Below are 25,220 nucleotides of genomic sequence, written 5' to 3'. Positions count from 1 at the left end.
GGCTGTGTTGGGTCTTTGTTGCTGCATGCGGACTTTCTCTAGTTGCGTGGCTAGAGGGGGCTACTCTTCGTTGCATTGCGAGGACTTATTGCAGTGGCTTCTCTTGTTGTAGCGCACGGGCTCTAGGCACATGGGCTTCAGTAGTTGTGGCTCATGGGCTCTAGAGCGCAGGCTCAACAGTTGTGATGCGTGGGCTTAGTTGCTCTGTGGCACGTGAGATCTTCTCAGACCTGGGCTCGAACCCGTGTCCCCTGTGTCGGCAGGCGGATTCTCAACCATTGCGCCACCAGGGAAGTCCTCATCTCTTACTCTTTTTAAATTCATGCTTAAGTCCTGTGGGAGAGAATAGTTGTAAACAGCTTTAATTAAATTGTACTTATAAAAAACTATTTTCTTCTACTCCACTTTATGCTTTTGGTATTGTTGATCTTTAAAAATTAAATGGTCTTTGATAATGGGGGGGAAAAAGAGAATAGTCCTAACATCTGAAAAAGCTATTAAAATATTCCTCATTTTTCTTTTTCCAGCTACACATCAATCTGAGGCTGGATTTTCTTCATATACCTCAACCAAAACAATATACAGCAGCAGACTAAATGCTGAAGTGGATGTGAGAATCCAGCTACTTCTGGTAAGTCAGATATGAAGAGAGTTGCAAAAATGTAAACAAAGCAACTCTTCTCATTAACTCTTTTATTTTGGAAAATCTTATTTTTAAATTAATATATAAACATGTTTCAAATTTTCTGTCTTAACTTTTAATTCGGTAAATAGGGTTTTGTATAACCTATATAAACAAGAGCTCTTTTGAGTCCTCAACAACTTCTCAGAGTGTAAAGAGGTCCTAAAGCCAAAAAGTTGGAGAATTATCCTAGAGGAAAGCACTTGGAGCTCAACAAAAATGGGGGCCACATTATCCCACACAAGAAATCTAACATTTATACAATAATGCTATATAATGTATAGTCTGTATTAAATTGTCCCAAGATGTCCCAGTAATTCCTTTAAATTTGGGAAGGGGGGATTTCCCTGGTGGCGCAGTGGTTAAGAATCTGCCTGCTAATGCAGGGGACACAGGTTCGAGCCCTGGTCTGGGAAGATCTCACATGCCGTGGGGCAACTAAGCCCGTGCAACACAACTACTGAGCCTGCACTCTAGAGCCTGCAAGCCACAACTACTGAGCCCGCGTGCCACAACTGCTGAAGCCCACGTGCCCTAGAGCCCATGCTTCACAACAAGAAGCCACTGCAAGGAGAAGTCTGGGCTTTCTCTAGTTGTGGGGGACTCGCTGCAACTAGAGGAAGCCCATGCACAGCAACGAAGACTCAACGCAGCCAAAAATGAATAAATTTTTTTAAAAAACCAGGAATTAAAAAAAAAAAAAATTAGGGGAAGGGGGTCCGGGATCTAGAATCAAGGCTCAGGCATAGCATTTGGTTGTCATGTCTCATTAGCTTTTTTTTTTTAATTAATTAATTTATTTTTTATTTGGCTGCATTGGGTCTTGGTTGCAGCATGCAGGATCTTCGTTGCGGCATGTGGAATCTTTCATTGCTGCACGCGGGCTCAGTAGTTGCCACACGGGCTTAGTTGCCCTGCGCCATATGGGATCTTAGTTCCCCGACCAGGGATCAAACCTGTGTCCCCTGCATTGGAAGACAGATTCTTAACCACTGGACCACCAGGGAAGTCCCCCCTTTTTTAGTTTTCTACTGGATCAATGCAGACTTCTTTATTCTCCCTTAGCCCCTTCACTGGTTTAGAAATTATACATTCTATTTCTGCTCGTTTAGAAATTAAATTCTTAACTTGACTATACAGAGTTTAAAATTCATCATTGTCTTTATCTTTCTTAGAAATATGAGAAACTTAGATGACTTCTGTCCAATTTCTCCTCTCCTATCTTCCATGTTATTATTCCATCATACTTTAGTTCTACTGGGTCTTCTGAGCCCCCTCACTTTTTTTAAAATAGGTTTATCAACATGTTTTCCTGTTTCCTAGCTGAGCAACGTGTCTTACTTTCCACTCCTATGTGCTGAATTCAATTTCCTGTTAACTGAAGGGCATCATTGAATAGGTCTTTGAACAAAGATCTGTGAGTAATTAACTTTCTCTGTCTCAAATTGTTCAATTTTATCCTCATTTCGTAAGCTTTTTAGTGAAGTATAATATATACATATGTGTATACAGAGAGTACATAAGTTATTAGTGTACAACTTATTTTTATATAAATTTATTTATTTATTTTTGGCTGTGTTGAGTCTTCGTTGCTGCGTGCGGGCTTTCTCTTAACTGTGGCAGACGGGGGCTGCGCTTCGTTGCAGTGCACAGGCTTCTCACTGCAGTGGCGTCTCTTGTTGCGGAGCACGGGCTCTAGGCAGGCAGGCTTCAGTAGCTGTGGCTCACGGGCTCTAGAGTGCAGGCTCAGTAGTTGTGGCACACGGGTTTAGTTGCCCTGCGGCATGTGGGATCTTCCTGGACCAGGGCTTGAACCCGTGTCCCCTGCATTGGCGGGCGGATTCTTAACCACTGCGCCACCAGGGAAGTCCCTAGTGTACGACTTATGAATGTTGATGAAATCACTACCCAGATCAGGAAATGTAACATCACCAGGACCCCCAAGACCCTCCTTAAACCACCTCCTAGGCATTATGTTTCCCAACTTCCCTTTGCTATCTTAACTTCTACTAAAATAGACTGGTTTTGCCTATTTTTGTTTTCCTGTGAATGGAATCATATAGTATGTACTCTGTTGTGTCTTACTTCTTCTCAACACTGCATTTCTAAAATTCACCCAGGGACTTCCCTGGTGGTGCAGTGACTAAGAATCCACCTGCCAATGCAGGGGACATGGGTTCGAGCCCTGGTCCAGGAAGATCCCACATGCCGCAGAGCAGCTAAGCCCGTGCGCCACAAATACTGAGCCTACGCTCTAGAGACCACGAGCCACAACTACTGAGCCTGTGAGCCACAATTACTGAAGCCTGTGTACCTAGAGCCCGTGCTTCCCAGCAAGGAGAAGCTGCCTCAATGAGAAGCCTGTGCACCACAACGGAGAGTAGCCCCCGCTCACTGCAGCTAGAGAAAGGCCATGCGCAGCAACGAAGACCCAATGCAGCCAAAAATAAATAAAATAAATAAAAATATTTTTTAAAAATAAAATAAAGTTTTCAAAAATAAAAATAAAATTAATCCAGGGACTTCGCTGGTGGTCCAGTGGTTAAGAATCCTCCTTCCAATGCAGGGGACATGGGTTCAATCACCGGTCAGGGAACTAAGATCCCACATGCTGCAGGGCAACTAAGCCCTCACACTCTAGAGCCCGCGCACCACAACTAGAGAGCCCGAGTGCCACAACTACTGAGCCCACGCACTCTGGAGCCCATGCACCACAACTAGAGAGAAGCCCGTGCACTGCAAAAAAGATCCCGCGTGCTGCAACTAAGACCCGATGCAGCCAAATAAATAAATTAGTTAACTAAAAATAAACATATATTTTTTAAATAAAAAAAATCATCTATGTTTTTGCATGTAGCTGTAATTTATTAATTCTTCTGCCATATAAAACTCTATGTTATGAATATTCCACAATTTATGTATCCATTCTACTATTGACAGACATTTGGGTTGTTTCCAGTTTGGGGTTATTATTAACGATGCTTCTATGAAGGTTCTGACACTTGTCTTTTGCTGCACATATGTATGAAATTCTGTTGGATGATACTTAGGAGTGAATTACTGGGTCATAGGCTACATACTTAAGCATTCGGCTTTAACAGACACTGGCAAACAATTTTCTGAGTGTCTGTATTCTTCCAACAATGTATGAGAGCTTCAGTTTCTTTACATCTTTGCTAACAGTTGGCATTGTCATTCTTTTCAGTTTTAGTCATTCTTGTGGGTGTATAGTGGTTCTCATGGTGGTTTTTTGTTGTTGTTGTTGTTGCTGTTTGTTTTGTTTTTGCGGTACGCGGACCTCTCACCGCTGTGGCCTCTGCCGTTGCGGAGCACAGGCTCCGGACGCGCAGGCTCAGCGGCCATGGCTCACGGGACCCGGCGCTCCGCGGCATGTGGGATCTTCCCAGACCAGGGCACGAACCCGTTTCCCCTGCACCGGCAGGCGGACTCTCAACCACTGCACCACCAGGGAAGCCCCTCATGGTGGTTTTAAATTGCCTTTCCCGTGGTCTCTCGGGCGCAATTGGTCAGTTCATTAAACTGATAAATAGCATTTCCCTGGAGACTAAAGAAATTGAGCTCCTTTTCGTATACTTATTGCCCATTTTAATATTCTCTTTTCTGAAGTGCCTGCTTCAAGTTTTTGCTTATTTTTTCCATTGGATTGTCTGCCAGTTTGTGATCTGTAGGAGTTCAATATACATTCTGATATGAGTCCCCTTTTTGGGTATATGTATTGCAAAAGTTTGGTTTTTTCCCATTCAGTGGCTTGCCTTCTCATTCATTTAAAATGTATTTGGAGGGTTTCCCTGGTGGCGCAGTGTTTGAGAGTCCGCCTGCCGATGTAGGGGACACGGGTTTGTGCCCCAGTCCGGGAGGATCTCACATGCCGCGGAGCAGCTGGGCCCGTGAGCCATGGCCGCTGAGCCTGCGCGTCCAGAGTCTGTGCTCCGCAACGGGAGAGGCCACAGCAGTGAGAGGCCCGCGTACACACATACACACACACAAAAAGTATTTTGATGCACAGAAATTCTTAATTTTAATTTAGTCCAACTTATTGACCTTTTATGTTTATGTCTTATTTCCTGTTTGATAAATCTTTTCTTAACCCTATAGTATCTTCTGGAAGTTTTATTGTTTTATCTTTCACTTTTTTAAAAAGATTTATTTATTTATTTATTTGGTTTGCTGGGTCTTAGTTGTGGCAGATGGACTCCTTAGTTGTGGCATTTGAACTCATAGTTGTGGCATGCATGTGAGATCTAGTTCCCTGACCAGGGATTGAACCCGGGCCCCCTGCATTGGGAGCGCAGAGTTTTAACCACTATGTCACCAGGGAAGTCCCTGCCTTTCACTTTGATATCTATAATTTTCCTGAAATTGATTTAAAAAAATTTTTTTTACTTTTGGCTGTGTTGGGTCTTCGTTGCTGCATGCGGGCTTTCTCTAGTTGTGGTGAGCGGGGGCTACTCTTTGTTGTGGCGTGCGGGCTTCTCATTGTGGTGGCTTCTCTTGTGGTGGAGCACAGGCTCTAGGGCTCATGGCTTCAGTAGTTGTGGAATGCAGGCTCAGTAGTTGTGGCACACAGGCTTAGTTACTCCAGGCATGTGGATCTTCCCAGACCAGGGATCAAACCCGTGTCCCCTGCATTGGCAGGTGGATTCCCAACCACTGCACCACCAGGGAAGTCCTGAAATTGATTTTTGATGCACCCTATTTCAGATATGTTAAAATGTGAAAAACAGTATGTATCCAAGAATTGATAAAATTCAGTTATTTTTTAACCTCCGTTTTAAATTTAATACGTAACAGGCATTTTTCTCTACCATTAAATGTTCTTCTACAAGACTTTTTTTTTTTTTTTTGCGGTATGCGGGCCTCTCACTGTTGTGGCCTCTCCCGTTGCGGAGCACAGGCTCCGGACGTGCAGGCTCAGTGGCCATGGCTCACGGGCCCAGCCGCTCCGCGGCATGTGGGATCTTCCCGGACTGGGACACGAACCCGTGTCCCCTGCATTGGCAGGCGGACTCTCAACCACTGTGCCACCAGGGAAGCCCTACAAGACTTTATTTTAATAGCTGCCTAATAGTTGTCTAAAAAGAGACAGCAGGAACTTCCCTGGTGGTCCAGTGGGTAAGACTCCGAGCTCCCAATGCAGGGGGCTGGGGTTCGATCCCTGGTCGGGGAACTAGATCCCGCATACATGCTGCAACTAAGAGTTCGCATGCTGCAACTAAGAGTTTGCATGCTGCAACTAAGAAGCCCGTGTGCCGCACCTAAGACCCAGCGCAGCCAAAATAAATGAAGAAAAAAAAAAAAAGGAAACAACAGGCCCCAGATGGATTTGAAACCGTGCAACTCAGACTGGGACTTAAACCCACCGTCTTTTAATTGAGATCACACACCTGGTCTCAGGACTTAATGAAGCTCAGTTTCTTGATGTCTTATGGCAGAAAGAATTCAGTGCGAGACAAAGTGATACGTAAGAAGTGGATTTATTTAGGGAGAGACACACTCCACAGACAGAGTGTGGGCCATCTCAGAAGGTGAGAGGCCCCAAAATATGGCGTGGGTAATTTCATAGGCTAATGAGTGGGAGGATTATTCCAACTATTTCGGGGGGCTGGGGGAGAGGGCGGGGATTTCCAGGAATTGGGCCACCACCCACTTTTTGGCCTTTTATGGTTAGCTCTGACCTGTCATGGTGCTGGTGGATGTGTTATTTAGCTAATGTATTACAATGAGCATGTAATGAGGCCCAAGGTCTACCGGAAGTTAGATCTTCTGCTGTCTTGGATCTAGTTAGTTCTAACCAGTTTTCGTCATGTCTTATGGCTATGTCATTCTTTTAAAGGTGCCCTGTCGCCTTCCCTTCTGTTTCAGATTCACTTGTGCTAAACCCCACATCAGCAAATCAAGACTTAATACCTAACCTATAACACAACATTGTAAATCAACTGTACTTTAAATAAATAAATAAATAAATATTGGCAGTTTCAGCCTCTCCCAGGAATGTGATCTTTAGTCAGCCAATGTGGAGTTACCTGGTCAGCACTGGTGAGGTAATCTGCCTGAAGGACCTGAAACAGGAGGAAAGGAGGCAGGGCACAAGGTTTGAAAGAATGACATAGCCTGAGGACATGACATAAACTGACTAGAACCAAATGGATCCAAGATGGCGGATAAGTTGACTTTTTCCACTAGACCTTTTTAAAAATAAATAATTAATTAATTAATTTTTGGCTGTGTTGGGTCTTCGTTGATGCACGAGGGCTTCCTTTAGTTGGGGTGGGCAGGGGCTACTCCTTGTTGCCGTGCGCAGGCTTCTCACTGTGGTGGCTTCTCTTATTGCGGAGCACAGGCTCTAGGCTCACGGGCTTCAGTAGTTGTGGCACGTGGGCTCAGTAGTTGTGGCTCGCGGGCTCTAGAGCGCAGCCTCAGTAGCTGTGGTGCACAGGCTTAGTTGCTCTGCGGCATGTGGGATCTTCCCGTACCAGGGCTCAAACCCTTGTCCCCTGCTTTGGCAGCTGGACTCTTAACCACTGCGCCACCAGGGAAGTCCCTCCACTAGAACTTGAGCCTCAGTATCAGCAAGCTCACATCAGCAAGCTAAATGACACACCTACAGGCGCCATGACAGTTCCAAGACCGACCATAAGTATCAAAAAGTGGGCAGTGGCCCAATTCCTGGAAATCCTGGCCCTTTCCTAAAATAGCTGGAATCCTCCTCCCACTCATTAGCTTATGAAATTACCCACTCCAGTAAAAACTGACAACCCCATACCCTGGTGCCTTTCTCACCTTCTGAGATGGCTGGCCCAGACTCTGTCTGTGGAGTGTGTTTCTCTCTAAATAAATCCACTTCTTACCTATCACTTTGTCTGTCACTGAATTCTCTCTGTGATGAGACATCAAGAACCTGAGCTTCATTAAGTCCTGAAACCAGGTGTGTGATTTCAGTTGGAAGACTGTGGGTTTTGGCTGCGTTTGAGTCCCAGCCGTTTGGGTTCAAGTCTCAATCAGGGTTTTGGCCGGGTTCAAGTCCCGGCCACGTGGGTTCAAGTCCCAGACAGAGGTGCACGGTTTCAGCCCCAGTCTTCCCCAAAAGGAAGGTGACCTTGCCTGAAACAATCCACTCTTAGCTAGAGTAACTTCCTTGCCCCGCCTCCTTTTGCCTGTAAAAGTCTTCCCTTTGTACAGCTCCTCGGAGCTCCTTTGTTTGCCAGATGGGAGGCTACCCAAGTCATGAATTGTTGAATAAAGACAAATCTTCAAATTTACTCAGTTGAATTTTGCTTTTTAACATACTCATCATATGCCTCTCCCTGGAGCAGGGGCTCTGGAATCAGACAGGCCTTGGTTAATATCTTGTCTTCATCTCTTACAAGCTGTGTAACTTTTAACAAGTTATTTAAAGACTCTGGGCTTTAGCTTTCATGGGAGGTGCCCAGGTTTTGAACTGAGTTGGTTTCATAGTTGAATCTCAATTCCTAATTAATAATTGATTTAGAAGCACTACATCAACTGAAACAGTGCATCAATTAACTCTAGAACAGTCTTATTTATTCATTAAAGTCTCCTAAAGACCTGGGATAGGTCACATCCTGTGAGCCCACAGTTTTATTGGATGTGACTAAGAAAAATAAAATGACATCAAAATGGATGCCCTTTGGTAGTTGAAAACTAAAGTCAGGGTTGGTGCCATGAAGAAGTGGCAATTGAACCACTTAATCACATCTCTTTATCAGATTATCAGATTATTCTTTATTTGTAGTGGTTATGAGAGGATTCCGCCTTGTTTTTCCTGGTTGCCTTGGGAGAGAGTTGCTTACTTTCTCTGTGGCTCACTTTATCATCTGTAATTGGTAGAGTAAAAGTTTAATACCAGCCTCATGGTGATGTTGTGAGGGTGAGCTGAGGGAGGATGAGACAAGTATTAAGTGATGAGTAATGGCCACCATTATTCACACCCTTGGTGGGGTATAGACCAGTGAGATTTGGGAGCTCACTCCAAAACTAGAGTGTGGAAACTCAAAAGGCTGGAGTGGCCCTCGGGCCCTGTTTATGTGGAGCCGATGGAGACTGCCGAAACTCATAAGAAGTGGCTAGGGACTTCCCTGGTGGCGCAGTGATTGAGAATCCGCCTGCCAATGCAGGGGACATGGGTTCGATCCCTGGTTCCCGAGGATCCCAGAGGCCGCGGAGCAGCTGAGCCCGTGTGCCACAACTACTGAGCCCACGTGCCGCAACTACTGAAGCCCACGTGCTGCAACTACTGAAGCCCACGCGCTGCAACTACTGAAGCCCACAAGCTCTAGGGCCCGCGTGCCATGACTACTGAGCCCGCGTGCCTAGAGCCGGTGCTCCGCAACAAGAGAAGCCACTGCAATGAGAAGCCCAGGCACCGCAATGGAGAGTAGCCCCCACTCTCCGCAACTAGAGAGAAGACCAGATGCAGCCAAAAAAAAAAAAAAGAAGTGGCTAAAGAGAAAATTTCAATGGGAGTTCCCTGGTGGCCTAATGGTTAGGATTCCAAGCTTTCACTGCTGTGTCCGGGGTTCAATCCCTGGTCTGGGAACTGGGATCCCACAAGCCACGTGGCCAAAAAATAAAAAAAATTTCAGACATCAGTTTATGCAGGGAGGTGCTGGTAAATGTTTTTTATTTGTTTTTAGTGGTACGCGGGCCTCTCACTGTTGTGGCCTCTCCCATTGTGGAGCACAGGCTCCGGACGCGCAGGCTCAGCGGCCATGGCTCACGGGCCCAGCAGCTCCGTGGCATGTGGGATCTTCCCAGACCGGGGCACGAACCCGTGTCCGCTGCATCGGCAGGCGGACTCTCAACCACTGCGCCACCAGGGAAGCCCAACTGGTAAATGTTTTTAACAACCAGGGTGTGTGTGTGTGTGTGTGTGTGTGTGTGTGTGTGTGTGTGTGTGTTGATTTATAGCCTTTCTGTGGTGTAGATACTTCCACCATGGCCAACGTCTAACTACCAACATAATGCCACTGAACACAGAGTTGCACAGTATTTCTACCAGATAGATACAATAACTGTAAATATCCTCAAGAGAAGAAATACTACAGTAAAAAGGAAGTGATGAATTTTGAGTCTTTTAATATGTTTTATTTAATTGTAAGTTTACATAACTTAATTTTTAAAAGTGGCTATGTTTAATAACTGGCTGACAAAATTCCTGAAAGTTTAACGATTGGTTCTCATGAGCCTGTATAAGCTGGCTGCAGCCACCACTGAATTAGCCCACGTGTCCTCATTTGGATCCTGTTATCTTGGACAAATAGCATTCGTGTTTAAGTTTAGGACCTGGCAACTGGACAAGTGCTAAGGGCAGGTTCAACGTACTTCTTAAGGACCGGTACTCGTTCCCCTGGTAACAGTGTCCCTTCCCCCAGGACACAGCCCAAAAGGTGACCTTTTACTTCCCTGGCTCTAAACTGTTTATCATTCTGACCCACCAGCACCTCCCCCAACTTCAGGGCAGACTGTCTCAGGAATGCCTGGGACATGCACGTAGGGCATCATGGCCGGCCACCTGCTGAACCCACGTCAGGTGCTTACAAGGTCAGCCAGATGGCCAGAAGGAGAGCAGAAGGCCTGAGAAGGAGCTGCCGGCTCCTGGGCTCTCAGCCCTATGGCATCTGCACTGTTGGGCTAGGAATGCCCTTGGCAAATATACCCCATTGGTCCACTGCCCTCCTATGTTTCAAAACCTGGATCCAAACTACCATTTCTCAGTTTAACCTCACTTCTTCCCATTGCTTCTCTACCCCTGCAAATAACAGAGCAATAATGTTGACAAGTACGGGCACTGGGTGCTTGTTCTAGAATTATCCCCCTTAAGCGTCATAACAATCCTATGAAGTAGGTACTATTCTTATCCCAGTTCTGTGAATGAGAAATCCAAGACTTGGGGTGGTGTGCTCATTTGCCCACAGTCATAGGGGAAGGACCTGGTGTTTTTCCTTTCTCCCTCAACTGTCTTCCTTCACGTGGTAGCCTCAGTTCATACATGCTTATTTTGCATTCTTCAACATGTTGCTTCCTCCTAAATGTTCTCAGCCTAGGGACGGTGGTGGAAGCCATGGGTCTGAAAAGATTGCTCAAGGAGAGAGTGCGCTGTGAGGATGGAGAAGAGGAGGGGAGGAGGGAGCGGTGATGAGACCCTGATGGGCATCTACACCGGAGGGCCCCTGAGGAAGAGGAGACCCAGAAGGGCTGTCACAGAAAATGTGAGATAGCCAGGGGATGGACCGCAGTGCGGAAGTTACAGAGTGGATGAGGAAAGGAGCACCGAGAGGTGTCCCCTGGATTTTGCCGTCCAGAGACATCCGTGACCTTGGCAGGGGCCGTTCCTCCATTGCTCTGCTGGATGGTGAGGAGGCTGCAGCAGGGAAAGCAGGAACTCAGCAGGTGGGTTGAGGAAAGGCTGGGAGCTAGTAAAGTGGGTCAGCCAGTGTAGACCTCTCTTTCAAGATGAAGGAAGCAGCCTGCGCGCTGCGTCGACCTGGTGCCTCGGCTTCCGCGCCGGGATACCGGGCTCGGGTTCCCTGGTGGGATGGTGTCGCGGTGCCAGGTGATGGCCTGGAAGACGAGCTGGTTTCTACAGGCACCCGTGATCTTTGCCCTTACTTCTCAGATTGTTCGTTTCTAAGAAGACAAGTTTTCAATTTAAAAAGGAGGAGGGAGCCGTGATGGTTGCTGCCTGGTGGCCTCTTTTTCCTCTGACGAGTGGGAGGCAGAGAGCGAGGGGGATGAATAGTCGGGAGCACTAAGGAGGGTGGTGGAGTTTATGACAACCAGTTTGGGAGAATTGGAGAAGGAGGTTGGCAAGAGGTGAGCTGAAGTAGGAAGTAACACATGTGCAGGGGGACAGTCCCCACAGGAGTCCTTGCCCAGCACCACAGACAGGCTTCTTTGTGAATGCTGGTGTGTCTAGCCCTTAAGCTCATTAAGTTCATTCCCCATCAACTTTCTTACTGCTTTGGCCACCAGGAGGGGACAGTCTCTCCCGATACTAAGGACAGTTCACTGTGACTCCCAGTAAGAACGTCATGAGGGTGTTTCTGGATTTCTTTCCAGAAAGTTTACAAGGAGAAGCCAGTTGTCTGTAACCTGGAAAAGGGCTCTCACCAGACATGGAATCAGCCAGCGCCTTGTTCTTGGATTCCAGCCTCCAGAACTGTAAGAAGTAAACGTTATCTGTTTCAGCCGCCAGTCTGGGGTAATTTGTTACAGCAGCCTGAGCAGAATGAAGAAGTGAGTCGTTTTGCCCAGAACAGAGCAGGACTTCCAGCTCCAGATCAGTGAATTTTCCACCGTGTCACGGGAGGTACTGCAAGGTGCCGTGTTCTCCCAAAGTCTCCCCTCACTTAATTAAATAGAAAATATGTCCTTGGAACTGGCCTCCCTGGACTCAACATAGATATAGGAATTCATCAGAAGCATTAGCCCTGTTCCTTTGAACCAGATTTACCTCTTCAGTCATTTAAACCTGAGTTTCATTAGGAGATAATTAGGTTTCCTCTCTGATCAATTGGTGGTGGTTACACAGAAGGCCCACCTGGAAAAGTTCTGTGATCAATTAGCCAGGTCTGCCGGGGGCAAGGCAGAGGGAGAGTTAAGACCTGTGCACTAAATATATGCCCAAGATGGTAAGAAGTGGAATCAGTGATAGACATTAGGATTACCTTTGCAAAAATCTCAGAAAGGAAAGAGATGAAAGATTCTACGGAAGTCTAGGTTTTTCAGTCTCCTGGGTGAATGGTTGAGGGTGGTATGCTTGCCGATTGAGAAAGTTTATGTCTATTTGGGGGAGTCAAGGCAAGGGTGTCCAGAAGGGAGAAGCACAAACAACAGCTCTTGGAGTTTGGACACCCCCATCCCCTCCCCCATACCACTCCCACTCTGCCCCCCACCCCAACCTTGAATTCAGGGTACAGTGAGCAGGGCAGTTACCAAGATTCCTGGGCAAAGTTTCCTCTTGGCACCCAGACCTGAAGAGATGAGAGAGGCCAAGGGTGTGTTGAAATAGCCTGACAGGATGAATGCTGAGTTTGTCTTCCTGGCAGCGGCAGGCACAGGATGTACCAAATACAGCCTGGTCCTTTGCTCTAGATACAGATGAATCTAGATTTTGTGGGGCCTGAAGCTTACACAGTTGGGTTGGCTGGGCAGGGGATTCTTTTTAAGAAAATAATACAAAATTAGGTAGACCCCTTGGAAGGGGCCTATGTGAGTGAGGGATCCTGAAGCTTAAGCTTCAGAAAGGGGTATGTGTGGAGAAGAAAATAAAATAGTATGAGGAGATAAAGCATAAGGAAGGGGAGGCTACTCTGGACTGAAGTAGTCAGGAGAGGTTGACTTCTGAGCCTCAAACCAAATGACAAGGATCTGTGCGAAGAGCATTCTGATCAGAAGGAACAGCAAGTGCAAAGGCCCTGAGGCTGAAACGGTCTTGGAATGCTGGGACCAGGAGAAGATCAGTGTGTCTGGCGTATGGTGAGCTAGGGGAGAGGGATGGGTGGTGAGTTCAGAGGAACAGGCAGGGACTGGTTCACATTGGGCCTTGAAGGCCTGGTAAGGACACCATTATTCCAGGATTGGTGGGAGGCTATTGAAAGCTTTTTTTTTTTCTTCAATATTTATTTATTTGGCTGTGCCGGGTCTTAGTTGTGGCATGCAGGATCTTCATCGCAGCATGCAGAATCTAGTTCCCTGACCAGGGATTGAACCCGGGCCCCCTGCATTGGGAGCACGGAGTCTTAACCACTGGACCACCAGGGAAGTCCCTATTGAAAGCTTTTAAGTGAGGCTAAATATAAAAAGAGCATTCTGGTGGTGTGTGGATAATGGCTTGCAGAAAATTCTAAAGAGGGTAGCCAGTGGAAGGTGGAGGTGTGTCAGCAGGACCTGGTCCTTCCAGGTCTGACAGTCGGGGGGACAGCCACTGGGACAGAGGGGTGGTTCCTCCGGTTTCCTCTGAGGCTCCCTCTGACGAGCCTCTCCCAATTACTGTCACTCACATTGACCCCACAGAGCAGTTTGGGAACAAAAGGGCTGCTCTGTATCTGCACTGCTGGACTTCATGGTCTGGACAGCTTCTGAAGTCCTGGGTCGAACCCATGGGATAGAGACAACCTCAAGGTACCCTTAGCAACCTCCAGGGACCTCAGCAGTGAGCACCCTTGTTTCCAGAACATCTGACAGCCACGTTTGGGGTGGAAGGGAAGGACGCCCCCTGAGCACCCCGCTGCGGTCTGGCTGGGACAGCGGTGGACATATGCCCTCTCCTCCGCCTCCAGAAGGCTGATCTCCGTGGGAATCTCTGAGGTGCTCCAACCGTAGAAACATGCCACACAGGGGAAGAGGAAGAAGGAATTGTATTGCTGCAGGTGGCTAATGAATAGGTCTGCCCTGGGGCCAGGAGGGAAGGAAATGTGGGGTGGGAAGAGAATCTTCAAGCCAGGGAAGGAGGGGGGCCGTGGGGGCCTGCGGAGCTGAGCATCAGTGAGTATGGCGTGTGCTTGGGAAGCCTTGGCCTCTCGCAGGTTCCTCCCCTCCCCCACTGAATCTTCAGAGACTAAGGGCCTCCCTGGACAAGGCCAGGACAACATCTTTGCATGCCCTGGAATCTAAGACAAGAAACCAGTGACTTCCCTGGTGGTCCAGTGGTTAAGACTCCGCACTTCCACTGCAGGGGGGCACGGGTTCGATCCCTGGTCAGGGAACTAGGATCACGGATGCCCAGCGGCACAGCCAAAAATAAATAAATAAAATAAAATATTTTTTAAAAATGTTATCTTAAAAAAAAAAGACAAGAAGACAATCAATATGGTAGCCTAACTGTTTGGGACTTGGGAATGGGAAGACCCAGGAGGTGAAGAGCTGGTCTCCCGGTGGAGTCTGCTGCTGGAGTGGATTTGGGTTTGATCACCGAGTTTGAGATATCCAAACAAAGGGCTTGGGGCCAGGTCAGAGTGATTCTTAGGGGACCAAGAGGAAAGTGTTTGCCCACAGTTCAAGTAATGAGAGGAGATACAGAGACAGAGAGAGGGAGAGAGGGAGTTAAACTGTAAAAGAAGAGGTAGAAAAACACCTTGATAAACTTGAGAAAATGGTTAATTGGTCATGGGATCCCAGCAGACCTCTCTGAAACGGAACAATAGTTCGGGTGTTGCTGGGGATTCCCAGAAAAAAACCAACCAACCAACCATCAAACAAAGAAACAGTGGAAATAAAGATGCAGACGTGAAGAATGGACTTGAGGACATGGGGCGGGGGAAGGGTAGGTAAGTTGGGATGAAATGAGAGAGTGGCATGGACTTATATACACTACCAATGTAAAATAGATAGCTAGTGGGAAGCAACCGCATAGCACAGGGAGATCAGAACGGTGCTTGGTGACCACCTAGAGGGGTGGGGTAGGGAGGGTGGGAGGGAGAGGCAAGAGGGAGGAGATATGGGGATATATGTATACGTATAGCTGATTCACTTTGTTATACAGCAGAAACTAACACACCATCGTAAAGCAGTTATACTCCAATAAAGATGTTAAGGGCTTCCCTGGTGGCGCAGTGGTTGAGAGTCCGCCTGCCGATGCAGGGGACACGGGTTTGTGTCCCGGTTCGGGAGGATCCCACATGCCGCGGAGCGGCTGGGCCCGTGAGCCATGGCTGCTGAGCCTGCGCGTGCAGAGCCTGTGCTCCACAACAGGAGAGGCACAACAGTGAGAGGCCCGCGTACCGCAAAAAAAAAAAAAAAAAAAAAACCTACAACTCAACAACAGAAAAACAAACATCTGATTAAAAAATGGGCAAAGGTGGGACTTCCCTGGTGGCACAGTGGTTAAGAATCCACCTCCCAATGTAGGGGACATGGGTTTGATCCCTGGTCCGGGAAGATCCCACGTGCCGTGGAGCAACTAAGCCCATATGCCATAACTACTGTGCCTGTGCTCTAGAGCCCGCAAGCCACAACTACTGAACCCACATGCCAAAACTACTGAAGCCTACGCACCACAGCTACTGAAGCCCTCGCACCTAGAGCCCGTGCTCCACAACAAGAGAAGCCACCACAATGAGAAGCCCAAGCACCGCAATGAAGAGTATCCCCATGCTCACCACAACTAAAGAAAGCCCACGAGCAGCAACAAAGACCCAACGTAGCCAAAAATAAATTAATTAATTATTTTTTTTTAAAAAGGTTTCAACCACAAAAGAAAGGGGTGGGGGCGCAAACGACTTGAATAGACATTTTTCCAAAGATAGTATGTAAAAGGCCAGTAAGCACATTAAAAAGTTGATCAACATCTCTAATCACTCGGAAAATACAAATTAATACCACTTAACACACATTAGGATGGCTACTATTAAAAAAAGAAGAAAAAAAAATGTGGGTTTGGATGTAGAGAAATTGGAACTCTTTTTTTTCTTCTTTTGGGTGCACCGCATGGCTTGCAGGATCTTAGCTCCTGACCAGGGATGAACCTGGGCCACAGCAGTGAAAGCGCCAAGCCCTAACCACTGGACTGCCAGGGAATTCCCAGAACTCTTTTTTGTTTATTGAGGTATTAGTTGATGTACAGTATTATATAAGTTTCAGGTGTACAACAGTGATTCACAATTTTTAAAGGTTATATTCCATTTATAGTTATTTCAGAATATTGGCCATAGTCTTGTAGCTTATTTATTTTATACATAGTAGTTTGTGCCTCTTAATTCTCTACCCCTATCTTGCCCCCCACTTCCCATTGGTAAGCACTAGATTATTCTCTATATCTGTGAGTCTGTTTCTTTTTGTTATATTCACTAGTTTGTTTTATTTTTTAAATTACACATATAAATGATATCATATAGTATTTGTCTTTCTCTGACTTATTTCACTTAGCGTAATATCCTATAGGTCCACCCATGTTGTTGCAAATGGCAAATTCTCATTCTTTATGGCTGAGTAATATTCCATCGTATATATATACTACATCTTCTTTATCCATTCATCTGTTGATGGACACCTGGGTTGCTTCCATATCTTGGCAATTGTAAATAGTGCTGCCATGAACATTGGGGTGCATGTACTTTTTCAAATTAGTGTTTTCATTTTTTAGGATATATACCTAGGAATGGAATTGCTGGGTCATATGGGAGTTCTGTTTTTAGTTTTTCGAGAAACCTTCATACTGTTTTCCACAGTGACTATACCAATTTACATTCCCACCAACAGCATATGAGGATTCTCTTTTCTCCACATCCTGATATGGAGATGCCATTCTAACAGGTGTGAGGTGATATCTCATTGTGGTTTTAATTTGCATTTCTCTAATGATTAACGATGCTGAACATCTTTTCATGTGCGTGTTGGTCATCTGTATGTCTTCTTTGGAAAACTGTCTATTCAGGTCTTCCACCCGTTTTTCAATCAGGTTGTTTTTTTTTTTATGTTGAGTCGTATGAGTTGTTTATATATTTTTGATATTAATCCTTATCAGTCATATCATTTGCAAATATTTTCTCCCATTCTATAGGTTGTCTTTTCAGAAATTGGAACTTTTATGCACTGTTGGTGAGAATGTAAAATGGTACAGGCACTGTTGAAAATAGCATGGCAGTTCCTCAAAAAATAAAAATAGAATTACCATATGACCCAGCAATTCTGCTTCTAGATGGATACCTAAAAGAATTGAAAGCAGTGTTTGAAAGAGATATTTATATACCCATGTTCATGGCAGCATTAATCACAACAGCCAAAAGATGGAAGCAACCCAAGTGTCTACTAATGGGTGAATGGATAAACAAAATGTGGTTATACATACAAGGGAATGTTATTCAGCCTTTTTTTTTTTTTTTTGGTATGCGGGCCTCTCAGTGTTGTGGCCTCCCCCGTTGCGGAGCACAGGCTCCGGACGCGTAGGCTCAGCGGCCATGGCTCACGGGCCCAGCCGCTCCGTGGTATGTGGGATCTCCCCAGACCGGGGCATGAACCCGCGTCCCCTGCATCGGCAGGCGGACTCTCAACCACTGCACCACCAGGGAAGCCCTATTCAGCCTTAAAAAGAAAGAAAATTCTGACACATGCTACAACATGGATTAACCTTGAGGACATTATGCTAAGTGAAATAAGCCAAACATAATACAATATGTTTCCACTTATATGGGGTACCTAGCGTAGTCAAATTCATAGACAGGAAATAGAATGGCAGTTGCGGGGGCTGGGGGAATGGAAAGTTATTGTTTAATGGGTACAGAGTTTTGGTTTGGGAAGATGAAAAGAATTCTGGAGATGGATGGTGGTGATGGTTACAAAACAAGGAGGATGTACACCTAGAAATGGTTAAGATGGTAAATTTTATGTTATGTGTATTTTACCACAATTTTTTTAAAAAGTCACTTCCCACTGCCATTCTGTCCCTGCCACTGGGAATTTCTCACTAGACACATAACTCCTAGGCTGAGGCTCCTGCTATTGTGTTCTGGCCCCTTTTCATTTTCCTGACCTTCTCCCCTGTCTTCTCTCTTTTGGGGGTCCCTTTCCCCAAGTTCTTGTTAACGACCCCTGTAAAGCTGTTTAGCTCCTCATGCGTTTAACCATGCCCTGGCACCTCCCCTTCCTCAACCAAAGTGGCTGATCCAGATATTTTCCAAAACAAAAACTGTTCTCACCCTGCTAAATGCATTGAAAACGTGGCCTCCTGAGAAACTGAGTCATCCAAGTCCACAGCTGAGACTCCATCTTCTCTCCACCGGCTGCCAGGACGTGGGTAGACCTGGGGGCCCCAGGAGTGAATTTGTCAGAGTAAAAGCTGCTCTGGGCAGCCTCTTGGCAGCCTGCTAACAGCCCCTGCTGGCAACATTCCATCTGTCTGAGCATCACAGATCAAGCCTCAGAAGTTCAGGGCCTGAGGAGAAAGCAGAGAATGATGATGGCAAAAAGGGATCCCCAAACCCAGGCCAGGTGAACTCAGTGCAGGATGCAGAGGTGCTTGGGGACCACAGTTGCAGGGGTGACAGGAGGTGATGGAGGACTGGATCTCGAGAAAGTCTACACCTGCATGTGTGTGTATGTCTGTGTCTGTGTGTGTGTGTGCGCCCATGTGTGTAGACATCCCTGGAGAGGTCTTGGGGGTGGCGAAGATTAAAGGAAAGACCGGGAGCTCTCCCAATGGGTGAATATGACAAAATCCTGCAGGGAAACAGACAATGCATTTCCAGGCATAGATCTCCAAAGCAGAAGCAGGAGAGGGCCCCTGAGAAGTCTTCAGAACAAAAACCGCCACTTGATAAGTGCTTACCAAGTGCCAGGCGCTAAACACTGATAGTAGCTTCAGTTACTCCTGCTACATGCCAGGCAGGCCCTGTTCTAAGCCAGCTGTCTAATAAGCATACAGTGCCAGCACATATATAATTTAAAATATTCTAGTAGCTGCATTTTATTTTATTTACTGTTTAAGAAGTACAAACAGGGGACTTCCCTGGTGGCGCTGGATAAGACTGCACACTCTCAATGCAAGGGGGCCTGGGTTCGATCCCTGGTCAGGGAACTAGATCCCACATGCATGCTGCAACTAAGAGTTCACATGCCGCAACTAAGTAGCCAGCAAGCCGCAACTAAGGAGCCTGCCTGCCGCAACTAAGACCTGATGCAACCAAAAATAAATAAATAAATAAATAAGAAATACAAACAGAAATTAGTAATATGTATACCTAATGTACACATGGGTGATACCCAAGGGGAAAATTAGTAACTGCTCTGTATTTTAAAAAGTTTTTTTTAAGTGAAATTAACTGTAAAATATATTCTATTTAATCTAAAAGATGCAAAATATTAATTATCAGTGAGATGTTTCACACTCTCTTTTCTTATTAAGTCTTCAAAATCCGACGTGAATTTACACTTAACGGCACATCGCAGTTTGAAGGAGCCACATTTCAAGTGCTCAACGGGTGCAGCTGGCTGATGGCTACTCTACTAGACAGAGTAGTTTAGATATATTAATTCTCAATATATGTACTTTAGATACATTAATGCACTGAGTCCCCATCATCATGCTTTTGTAATCCTCATTTTACAGAGGGCAGAAGCACTTTGCCCAAGGCCACCCAGGAGGAAGGTGGCTGAGCCAGGACCTGAACCACCAAGCTCAGCAAGTGTGGGCTGGGGATCTGGTCTTCTAACTGCTGTGCTATGCTGTCACCATTACGTGTCTCATCTCCCTGAGGACTTAAAGAAAAAGGCTGCCTGCTCTTATTCTCTCTGCTTTACAGAGTGGGAACTGAGGATAAGAGAGCCTAAATGGTCTTGCCCTGTAGGTGGTCCCAGTGGGATCTGAACCTACGTGGAGCGAAAACTTGGGAGACATCACCTCACACTGCAGTGCATTCCAGGGAAGGAAAGGGTGTGGCTACCTGCATCCCACACTGAAGGTTAAATCCGCTTTGAAAAGTTCAAAGGAGGGACTTTCCTGGAAGTCCAGTGGTTAAGACTCTGCGCTTCTACTGCAGGGGGCATAGGTTTGATCCCTAGTCAAGGAAATACGATCCCACATGCTGTGCAGCACAGCCAAAAAAAAAAAAAGTAATTCCTGAACCTGTGCGTTTCTCATGACCAGTGATAACCTTCAGTGTGAAAATTTGAAAAGCCAAGAGCTTGTATTATTGCCATATCAAAGTGCCAGAGACTGGGTGGCTTAAACAACAGAAATTTATTTTCTTATGGTTCTGGAGGCTAGAAGTCCAAGATCAAGGTGTTGGCAGGGTTGGCTCCTCCTGAGGCTTCTGGGTTTGCAGATGGCCATTTTCTCCCTGGACTTCCCTCTATGAGCATCTGTGTCCTAATCTCCTCTTCTTATAAGGACACCAGTCATATTGGATTAGGGCTCACCCTAATGACCTCATTTTCAGTTAATTACCTCTTTAAAAGCCCTGTCTCCAAATACAGACACATTCTGAGGCACGGGGGGTTAGGACTTCAACATACGGATTTGAGGGACACTATTCAGCCCATAACACATGTGTTATATTTCTGTGATTACCAAAGCAACATATGTTCACCATATAACATTTCCAGAGATTAAGACACTAAGGTAATAATCTCTGCAAAGATCATTCTTTTTCGTAGTTTTTTGTAAAGTATATAAAGTGAAAGCCTACCCCTTTGTCTCCACTTCTACCCCCTCCTCCCCAAAGAGCACGACTGTAATAATGAGGGGCACATCTCACACCTTTTCTGGGCTTCTACAAGCTGCTGCCAGGAATGGCCTTATCTGAGCATCCCTACCTGGTCATGCCATGTTCTACACAGTCACCTGTTCCTGGAGAAAACATCCCTTGTGCTGGAGGGTGCTGTGGGTTAAATCTTTGTTCGCATTCACAATGATTCTATAATTGTATTGTAGGAGGTATACAAACTGTTCATCATTAGAGCTTAGATTTAAAAGGAAATTGTATAAAGAAGGCATATGAGGATAAGGGAGACCTGTCGGAATAGCTTCCGTAAGGCACTGAAATGTTTTGTTTTTAAGGGTGTGACTGGGATTTTTTTTTTTTAATTTTTATTGGAGTATAGTTGATTTACAATGTTGTGTTAGTTTCTGGCACTGAAATGTTGACTGTGCTTGACCTTAGGTATAGGGGGCAGTATATTATTTTTCCTTACTCCTTCTTCCTACTTAGCTGGATTTTCTACATCTTCCTAAATGAGTTTATATTACTTTTTATAATGGAGGAAATAAACAACTGTAATAGAATACTGCCAGGGAGAACAATGAAAAGGAGCTTTTAGTTCTCTTCAGAGCAAGGAGATGAAAGAAAGAGCAGGCCTGCTGCTAGATGCTGGGGGCGGAATGCTGGAAGGTGGGAACTCATCAGGTGATGGGGCCTTTGCCTTTCAGACCTGGAGGACAAGTGTGTGTGTGAGTGAGTACCGTCGGGGAGGAACTAGCTCTTAGCTAGTCCAAGGTGGGTTAGAGAGTTTGTAAATGAGCTCCTGGCTCCTTGAAATAATGTTCTTTGGCCTGGACTCATTATATCCCCATCACTGGGCACTGGGACTCTGAGTCACTGCCTGTGGTTTTTGAGATATTACAACAGAAAATGAGCTGGAAGGTTGGAGAGGGTCAAAAGGCCATTCCCGATACTAAAAAGAAAGAACGTGGAGACTTCAAACATTGAGCCAGAGGGCTGAGCAGGAATAAAGAGGTGATTTGGCAAGCCCCAGAAAAGGAAGCAATGATTCCTGAGAGCCAGAATGGGTTCACCAGCCTCAGCTCCACAGCACCCTTGGCTTGAAATGCTAGATGCACATATCCTTGGGTTCAGCAGGTCTCCAAATAGACTTCTTGTTGTAGTCTTGTAGTGGAGAGGGAGAAGTACAGGGTAGATACCAGTATAAATCAGTCGGACGGTAGCAGATTGAATTATCAGAGCCCCCAAATCAGTGGACTGATAGATGTCAAGGTCTATGTTGAAAAGCTCTGGGGACTTCCATGGGGGTCCAGTGGTTAAGACTCCGAGCTTCCACTGCAGGGGGTGCATGCTGCGAGGTGTGGCCAAAAAAAAACCCTCTGTCCTGTTCAACATTTTTAATCAATTGCTAGGGATTGGGGTACAGCAGAAACCAAAAAAGACACACCCCTGCCCTCATGGAGTTTATAAACTGGTATAATCTATTCGTTTATTAAGGAAAATTTGTTTTTGTTTTAAGGAAATGCAACCACTTCTTTGACCTCATTGAGAGACGTATATGTAGCTCATGTAGCTATGCATTCGTAGTTTACAGGACTTTGCTGCCCAACAGGTGAGACAGGTCACAAATCTCTGCACTCAGGTAGAGCCTGCAATGCCCTAGAGCAGTGTGACTGGGCAGCGTGTCCATGCAGGTGAGACACAAGTCACTCCCCCAGGCGCAGCCCCGAGCTGAGGCTACTCTTTCACTCACTGCAGGAGACCCCACTGCCTGTCCACTCAGCAGCCATTTCTCACCCCTTCCTTTCTAAAAATGCCACCATCCTCCTGCCTCTGGTTTCCACCTCTCTTCCCTGTATCCATATGTCTCAGTGAACGTTGCCCCCACCCCAGGAATGACCCCATTGGCCTAAGGAGAATCCTATGCCCCTTGAGGTGATTGGTTCAGGAAAGGACATGTGACCCAATCTGACCAATGTCCTGAGGGGAAGTCCAGGGAAAGGGGGAGGGTGACTTCTGGGAAGTTTTCTCCCTCTTAAGAGAAAGCCACAGTGTACCAGTTAGGAATGTGTTCATCAGCAAGTAAGAGAACACACCCCCCTCCGCCCACACCCTGACAAATAATAATTTAAGAGTGAAGATATTTAATGAGCTGTGTACAAACTCTGGAGGTAGGCGGTTCCTGGTGTTGGTTTAGTGGCTCCAATAATATTAGGATCAACATCTCTGTGACTGTCTTTGTCTTTCATTTATGGTGTCAAGAAGGCTGCCACTCCAGCCATTCTGTTCATGTTAAGGCAGGAAGAAAGGGGCTATGCCAGTGACACCTGTGCTTTTTCTGACCAAATCTTTCCCAGAAATTTCCTCGTACTTTCCCACTTTCGTCTCATTGGGCAGGACTATGTCCCATGGCTGCTCCTCACTGCAAAGCAAACTGGGAAAGTCAGTTTTTAGCCCTTCTTGTCCAAAGAAGAAACAGGATGGGAATTCCCTGGCGGTGCAGTGGTTAGGACTCGGTGCTTCCACTGCAGGGGGCCCGGGTTCGATCCTGGTCAGGGAACTAAGATCCCACAAGCTGCACGGCGAGACCAAAAAAACAAACAAAAATAAAGAAGAAACAGGAAAGGGAGAAAGGGGTTGGAAAGTGGAACTGGGTTAGCTACAAACAGAAAGTGACAAACCTAATTTCTGAACATCTCAATGTCTAGAACTGCTGCTGCCATCTTGGTTCCAGCCTGAGCAGGAAGCAAGCACTAAAAAGGCCAGAGCAGAGAGATGGAAAAAACCCTGCATCCAAGGTCAACAACCCAAATGGAAAGTGAGAAAAGTAGGTGAAGACAAAGTTCACAGAAAAGGAAAAACAAGTAAGTAGCCCTTAAGCACAGGAAAAAATGCTCAACTTAACTCATAGTAAGAGCAATTAAAATTGAAATAAGACTGTTATACCACTTTTCACCTATCAGATTGGCAAAAATCCAAATGTTTGACAATACATTCTGTTGGTAGGGCTGTGAGGAAGCAGGGACTCTCATGCATGAAGGGCAAAATGGCACAATCTCCTGTGTCAGGGAAGGAGTGAACAAAGGAACACATGAACTGGGGTCTTTATGTCCTCACTGAGATGCTGTATCAGCTTACCTGGAAACCACCCTCTCGTGGGACTTCCTATTAAATGACACAATAAATGTCCTCACTGATTAAACCAGCTTGAGTACGGTTTCTGTTACCTAGAGCCAAAACTATCCCAAATGATGCCCTGCCCCCCACCCTGAGCCCAGGAGCAAAGTTGTTCTGTCCAGAAGCCAGATCACAGAGTCTAATTGGGTCATTCAGGGACTGGCCAAATCCAAACAGGTACAGGTCCAAATGCTGAGGTCATCAATGACAGCAAAATCCCCCCCAGAGAAAGGGCCACAAGCTGTTCCAAAAGCGGTGGGTGGGCAACTGCCTAGGGTAATATACAATCCTTACGGTCTTGAGAGGGGGCTGCAGCCTGAGTGCTTAAAAGGCCTGGTGGAGGGGCTTCCCTGGTGGCGCAGTGGTTGAGAGTCCGCCTGCCGATGCAGGGGACGCGGGTGCGTGCCCCGGTCTGGGAGGATCCCACATGCCGCGGAGCGGCTGGGCCCGTGAGCCATGGCCGCTGAGCCTGCGCGTCCGGAGCCTGTGCTCCCCAACGGAAGAGGCCACAACAGTGAGAGGCTCACGTACCACAAAAAAAAAAAAAAAAAAGGCCTGGTGGAATCCAATGTAGAGATGATCCTAAAAAGTTGGAACTTGGGGTGATAAGATGACTGCCTTGGGCTTTCTTGATCTGATGTCTTCAGCTGTTTGGTTCATCTGATTGTCTTTATTTGAATTTCTTATTCACTGAGCAACTTTCTAGTTCCTGAGGATTTCCAAACTGTGTGGCAATTCTATACCCAACTAAAATGAATCAATTAGCATTTGCTTTGTCTTTTGAAAAATTACTAGTGAAGAATGGACAGACCCAGTGGAATCTCTCAATCCTCTCGCACCCAATATTCCTCACTAATGACCTTCCTGGTCTGAGATGTGGTTAAAACAGTTGACTCCTGCCCTCAAGCTACACCACTTTATGTATTACATTTCATAACCCCTGACCTCTATACTGAACCCAATGACTGGAACAAACTTCCAGGCTATTCACAGAGTGCATGGCTACCACCTGTAGTGTACTACAGCCCCATCCATGTATAGGCCTGCATCAGTCCTGCCCAAGTATTCACTGCCGTGAGAATACCTGGCTTCTGGGATTGGGAGACTTCATGACTCTGGGGATCCAAAGAACTTGGTTGGCTCCCTTCTAGGACAGAGGCAGGACA

The 25,220-nt window shown here is 46.2% G+C and overlaps 1 long non-coding RNA gene across 1 annotated transcript in view; it reads left to right on the top strand.

The window, feature by feature from the left end:
- The window catches only part of LOC113610835 (uncharacterized), a 25,783-nt gene extending 1,365 nt beyond the window's left edge, over positions 1-24,418 (top strand). The window contains exons 2-3 of the long non-coding RNA XR_003429241.1: positions 528-631; positions 23,586-24,418. This is a non-coding gene — a long non-coding RNA (uncharacterized LOC113610835). The remainder of the gene's footprint in view (positions 1-527; positions 632-23,585) is intronic.
- The last annotated feature ends 802 nt before the right edge of the window (positions 24,419-25,220 follow it).

The sequence above is a fragment of the Aethalodelphis obliquidens genome, unplaced genomic scaffold (assembly GCF_003676395.1).
Source record: "Aethalodelphis obliquidens isolate GAN/ISIS:26980383/991018 unplaced genomic scaffold, ASM367639v1 scaffold65, whole genome shotgun sequence".
Lineage (NCBI taxonomy): Eukaryota > Metazoa > Chordata > Mammalia > Artiodactyla > Delphinidae > Aethalodelphis > Aethalodelphis obliquidens.
Note: the sequence above shows the minus strand (reverse complement) of the source record. Positions and strands in the feature narration are given on the sequence as shown.